Source organism: Gavialis gangeticus, unplaced genomic scaffold (genome assembly GCF_001723915.1).
Source record: "Gavialis gangeticus isolate Ggan-Ray unplaced genomic scaffold, GavGan_comp1, whole genome shotgun sequence".
Taxonomy (NCBI): domain Eukaryota; kingdom Metazoa; phylum Chordata; order Crocodylia; family Gavialidae; genus Gavialis; species Gavialis gangeticus.
The window spans coordinates 60,494,447-60,500,302 of NW_017729025.1; the positions used below are offsets into that span (position 1 = coordinate 60,494,447).

At 39.1% G+C, this 5,856-nt stretch overlaps 1 long non-coding RNA gene across 1 annotated transcript in view; it reads right to left on the reverse strand.

Annotated features, from left to right (window-relative positions):
- LOC109298659 overlaps positions 1 to 5,788 on the reverse strand; it is a 12,083-nt gene extending 6,295 nt beyond the window's left edge. The window contains exon 1 of the long non-coding RNA XR_002097672.1: positions 5,713 to 5,788. This is a non-coding gene — a long non-coding RNA (uncharacterized LOC109298659). The remainder of the gene's footprint in view (positions 1 to 5,712) is intronic.
- Positions 5,789 to 5,856: the final 68 nt, after the last annotated feature.

Consider the following 5,856-nt stretch of genomic DNA (forward strand, 5'->3'; position numbering starts at 1 on the left):
GTGTCAAAGGCCTTGCTGAAGTCCAGAAAGACTACATCCACCGCGACACCTGCATCCATGGCCTTTGTGACCTGATCGTAGAAGGCAATCAGGTTGGTCTGACATGATCTCCCCCTAATAAATCCATGCTGATTGCCCCTGAGCATCATTTCTGATACCTAAGTTGGGTGAGCCAAGCTGTTAAGAGACATCAGGCTTCAGCCACACAAAGGCAAAAAGAGTACTATGACCTCAGAGTCCCCGGACAGGTATAGGAACCAAGAGAGCTGGAATGGGCACAGAACTAAACCAGGAGGTAGGGCCAGTGCCAAAAGCTATGTAAGAAGTTCAGTGGCCCTTATACAGTCATCAGGAATTGTCTGAGGTGTTGTATTAGATGACAAGTAGACCAGACATAAACTTCTGTAGTATATTATAATTGCATGAAACCCTATGTGTGTTCAGAAGACAAAAACCCTGGACTGACAAAGAAGCTAGAGGGGCCTTCTCCTCAGCAGCCAAGATTTTGGCAGAGGCTTCACAACAGAACCCTCACCAATATAGCCCCCAGTAGGTCCAATAGGTTGCTGCTAGAGGATGCTTCTGGATCAGAAATGTAGGGTGAAATCCAGGGCCTGATGGGAATGAAGATAGTAAGTATGAACAAGTACTTGGGTTAGGATCAAGACTGGGTACAACAGCAGGTACCCAAAACCAAACAAAGCCAGTAAGGGTCCTCACCCCTAAATCCTCAGGTAGACCACAGTGAGTGTGGACACCTCCCAGGTGCCATAGGGACTACATGGTATAATTTTAGAGTTGGATGTGGGGGCACATCCAGGTTAAAGTAGGGGTAATATAATGTGAATGTAATATGTGTAACAGCAGGAGGAACCAGTAGTCTGCAGAGCTGTTCTGACTGGTAATTTAGACTGCAACTCCCAGAAACCCCCAGGGGCTGGCAGGCAAAAGAAAAAGGAAGAGTAAGCTCAAGGTTAGAGTAAGGGGAAGAGAGAGCAGCATGCATGTGAAACCTGGTCAGCTCTACACAGAGGAGTGCACCGAGCTGGACATCTCGCTGGTTCAGTCAGCCAAGACTGTGGACTGAAAGACTTGGGGGCAGCTGCAGGTTGCTGTTTGAGTGCTCTAGGGACTAACAGCTTGCTTGGGGACACCTCCAGAGTTGTGGCAGGGAAATTAAGACGCTGAGTGTATGTTATGACAATGATGATGTTTCTTTACCTTTTACCTGTTCCCTCCCTTTGGCCCATTAGCTTGTGATTTTCTGTATAAAAGTGGGAACTCTCCCTTGCTTCTTGTGACAGTTTCTGGGGCTGCAGAGTTGGCACAGTATTAACTGGCTTCACTCAAAAACTAACTGAAATAATTCTCTTGCTGACTGGATACTATCCAATTTAACTTGGTTACATCCACTTTGGTATCTCTTTGGATATGATAAAGGTGACCCCATTATTATAATATGATAGGTAAGTGCAAGATAACTGGAGAAAAGCAAATATAATACTGATTTTTAATGGATGATCCTGGTGCTAATCATCTTTTAATTCTAACTACATCTCTGGTAAGTAACAATAAATATTAAGAGAAAAATTGCTATGAGCCATATTGTGACATATCCTACACGAGAGTATAGAGAGCATAAAGCAACCCCTTAGTCTCTTGTATCAGTGACTCCTGCTGGCAAGCATAAGCAGGCCCTGCAGAGTCTATAATCTTCCCTCACTAAGGGGCAAGGAGTGGGTAGAACTCTCTGAAAGGAAGTGGAAGTAATGGGATACAAGCAGAGAAGAGTAAAACTATAAAACCATGAAGTGTCATTAAAAATTTGTAGGATCGCAGTATGTGTTGTAGCTGTGATGATCCAGGAAATATGGAAAAACTAAGGACTTTCTTGGTGATACCTTATTGAAACAACTGCATAGCTGAGATGCAAGCCACACTTTTGGGCACAAAGTGGCTTTTTCAGGTCGTGAAAAGAAGCAGATACAGCCTAAGCTAGATCCATAATGTAAAAGTTTGCATTTAACTCCGTGTGTAAATGAACAGTCACTTGAAGAATGCAGGAAGACTATGAACTAGAAACAAAGCGAAGTTATTAGAAGCAGGTTCAGAACCAAAAAAAAAAGCTCACCAATAGGAGACCACTTTTCACAGAACTACTCCCTTTCTGACCTCACAATTCTAATACTCAAGGGAAATCTGCAAAATACTGTCACATGGTGGGCCCAGGAATAACATTCATAATTTTACTAGAGACTAAAACTGCTGGCAGTAGTGTAACAATCAGGTTACCAGAGCACCAGCCCCAGGGCCCATTTAGAGGGGGCACATGAACATCAGCCACTACCTCTGCCAGCCCAGTCCCTGCTGCCACCTAGGGTGTTGGCCCTGACTGTTACACTTCTGAACTATGGATTAAACACAGCCGATGTCATCATGGCTCATTACACTACCTGCTATCCCTGCTAACTTCTCAGCACTCCACAGGTAATACCAAACCTTTCCCCCCTGATCTTCTACAAGTTATCGATTTCACTGTGCTTCTCTTGTTTTGAAGCGGCTTGTGATAACTTCTCTTTGCTTCTAGATCTAATCCTCCGGTATCACCCAAAAAACCTTTGCTTCTCGCATTAAGAACTTGATCATAATAAAAAAATATTTATTTGTAGAACAGCTTCCCAAGGGGAAAAATGCACGTCTTGACACTTACTGAAGTTAAACATCCTCTTATGTCAGTCACAAAACTTTTTTTCACTGCTCCACCCACTCCATCACTGAAAGGGTATGGTAGCTGGTGGGTGTGTCTTTCCAATCCTTGATAGCCATCTAGTGGCATAAACATGTCTGCTGCTCAACTGTCGCATTGCATTTAGGCCTTTTATGATTGCTGGGACAAAGATCCTGCTGTACTTCTCTCACAAGGACAGGAGAGTATTTTTCAAGTGATGCATTTGATATAGCTCTGAGTAAATTGAACCAAAAGTCAGAAAGATCTCCTCGCTGGTTAGAACAGGGCGGGGGCCGAAGGAGGTGTGTATCCCTGTTCTTTAGCATACCATTTATTTCATTACATCTAATTTGGCTGATATTATCAACATTATTACACTGATAGTTGTTTCAACTCAGACTAATTTAATTGATAGAATTCTGTGTCCTTGCTATTATATGAGACAATTAGCTCTCATTAGTTCACATTTCACTCATTTTCTACTGACTGATTGCACTACATACTGATACTCACTAATATCAATATGTAATGCAATCAGTCAGAGGAAATGTTGGTGGAGTATCTCTAGAAACTATCATACTTATCATTCTGATTGTCTTCAAAGTACCAATATTTTCCTATAATTTGATGGTTTCATAAAGTAATATTTTGTATGAATACCAATTTTAAGGTCACATACTTAATCATGTATGGATTAAGCAGCATTTAACTAATGAGGAATTTATTGCAACTTATTAATATATTACTGTTATATAGTGTAACCTGCAAATAATAAAAATGAAAATACAGTTTGACTTAGAGACTTTTTGCTTCCCTTTTCTTATTTCTTCAGTTTTCCTCCTATATTCTAAGTTTTTTTGTATTCTATTGTGAAGGTCCTGCTGTAACCATATGGAGAGCTTTAGCAAAGCAAGAACATGCAGCTGATGCTTTGTAGAAGAGGTGAAAAGGTTACTCAAATTGTACTACTGTTAATTTGTCCCTTAAGCATCTACAGCAGGGAGTCTATAATAGAAAGAACCAAAGCACAGAGATTTGGCTATCAGATTATTATGTCAGAAATGCTAAAGATTCAAAGGAAAGAAAAGGGTGAAAAGCTTTTTGTAACCAATTTAATATAATCCACTGAGCTTTCGTTGAAGCCTATTTATAAATGCACTGCTAGTTTACTCAAAAATGCATATACAGGTACCTATATTTTCCTTCTTAAAAATGTTTATAGTTACTTAACGATGCAAATTTGTAGTTATCCTAATAAACAATATGCTTTTAGTCCTCACATTTTTCTGAAATATTAAGCCCCTCAATACTCTGGTAAAGTACAGATCATTCTGAGAAAAATAATAGCACAACACTCTCTAGTATACTGTTCTTTAGAGCTTAGCTCCTCAATAATAAATGTATATAAGAGTCTTTACAGATGGCCTCAAACAAGATCATAATCTTTAAAAAGAAAATATTTAATATAGAAAATATAAAAAGGCATAAAATAAACAGTTTGCAGTTTAGGATTTAAAAAATTCAAAATAATCATATTTCAAAGAGTAAATCAAATTAGATTTGCTATGCTAAATTTGATGCTGAATAATGACATAGGACATTTAAATACCATAGTTGCTATAATAATCCCCGTTTGATTCATGGGTTCCCTGAACTGGGCTAAGCCTTTAGAGAAAAACTAATTGCTACAAACAGTAATTTTCAAGTCCCTTTTGTTTCCTATTGCAGGCACCTCTGGATGCAGAAGGTACCCAATTAGCAGAATTCATGGTCCTGATTGTGCATTGTGGGGCTAGTGTTTGAACAGTATAAACACTGCTGATTACTATTCCAATGTAATGCTTGATTTTTTTTGATTGCTTAATAAGGCCATCTATTCTGCATCAGGCACTGGCAAAGCTGTTGGTGAAATCAGTTAGGTCACTTTTTTCTGGTCATAGTAGCAGGAGGAGCCTTGTGATAGTAACAGATGACTAAAGACATAATTACAGGCTATTTAATCACATCTGTTTTCCCACTTAACATTGTTTGCTCAAGTTAGATGTAGTTAAATAAATCAAAAGGAAAATAATGGCAAAGACACTAAAAAATTACTATTACATGGTTAAAACTCTAGGGCTTGTTATAATTACAGAAAACAGAGTTTACAGTGATTTTTAAAAGGCACTAATTTATATTAGTGAGTTTCTATACACACACTCTGGAATGCTGGTTGTTGCTGTTTTTAGTCAATGTTATTTAAATAACAATTTATATGAAAGAAGCAGCTGAAATAAAAAAGGTGGAATATTATTGTTTGCTTATTAAAATTATTTGTCTGTGTCCCTCCAATATTAGAATTGTATTTCAAAAGAAGTAACTCCTTTCATGATTTGTGATTAACAACTAGGGCCCTAAATGCACTTTCCATTAAACAACAATCAGGATAGCAGAGACCAAGGGCTAAATCAAAAACAAACAAAACAAAAAACTTAACTTAGGGTTTGAACCTGTACTTTGATGGATTTGGAGTGACCAAGTCCAAAACTGTAATCCAGATACCGCCACTCAGCAACAACATAACTTCGGAAGCACCTAAACTCACTAAATGTGTTACTGTTTAGCCTGAAAGTTCCCCTTGGCACCTGCACTTCTGCTTCTGATCAAGCCTGGAAACATCCTTTCTGAACAGTTTTGTTCTTAGATTCTGCGTATGCCCTAAATGAAATCCAGAAAGCAGGAGGAAAGGCACCTACGTACCCAGAGGAGCCATAATGTACTAGGCATACTTGGAATACAGCTGCAATCTGCATTATGTGTTTTTGTGGGATTGGGCCTATCACAGATGCAGTCATGGCTGCTTTACAGTACTACTGCCTGCTTTATATATAATAGCTTATTGGGTGAAGAGCTTGCCCAGAAATTAAGGGAGTTGGGTTATAAGCCCTTATCAACCCGAGAGAGTTCAAACCCACATCTCCCAGCTTCTATTCAAGGGTTCTTACCACCAGGTAGTAGGTTAGCTTGGAGACATTTCCCTTTTCTGTCACTGAGCAGAAGCAAATTCAAGTTCATAAGGCTAAAAAGAAAGGGACTAGGGTTAGATGCAGACATTAAAACGCCCAATGCAGAATCAAGATAAATGACGC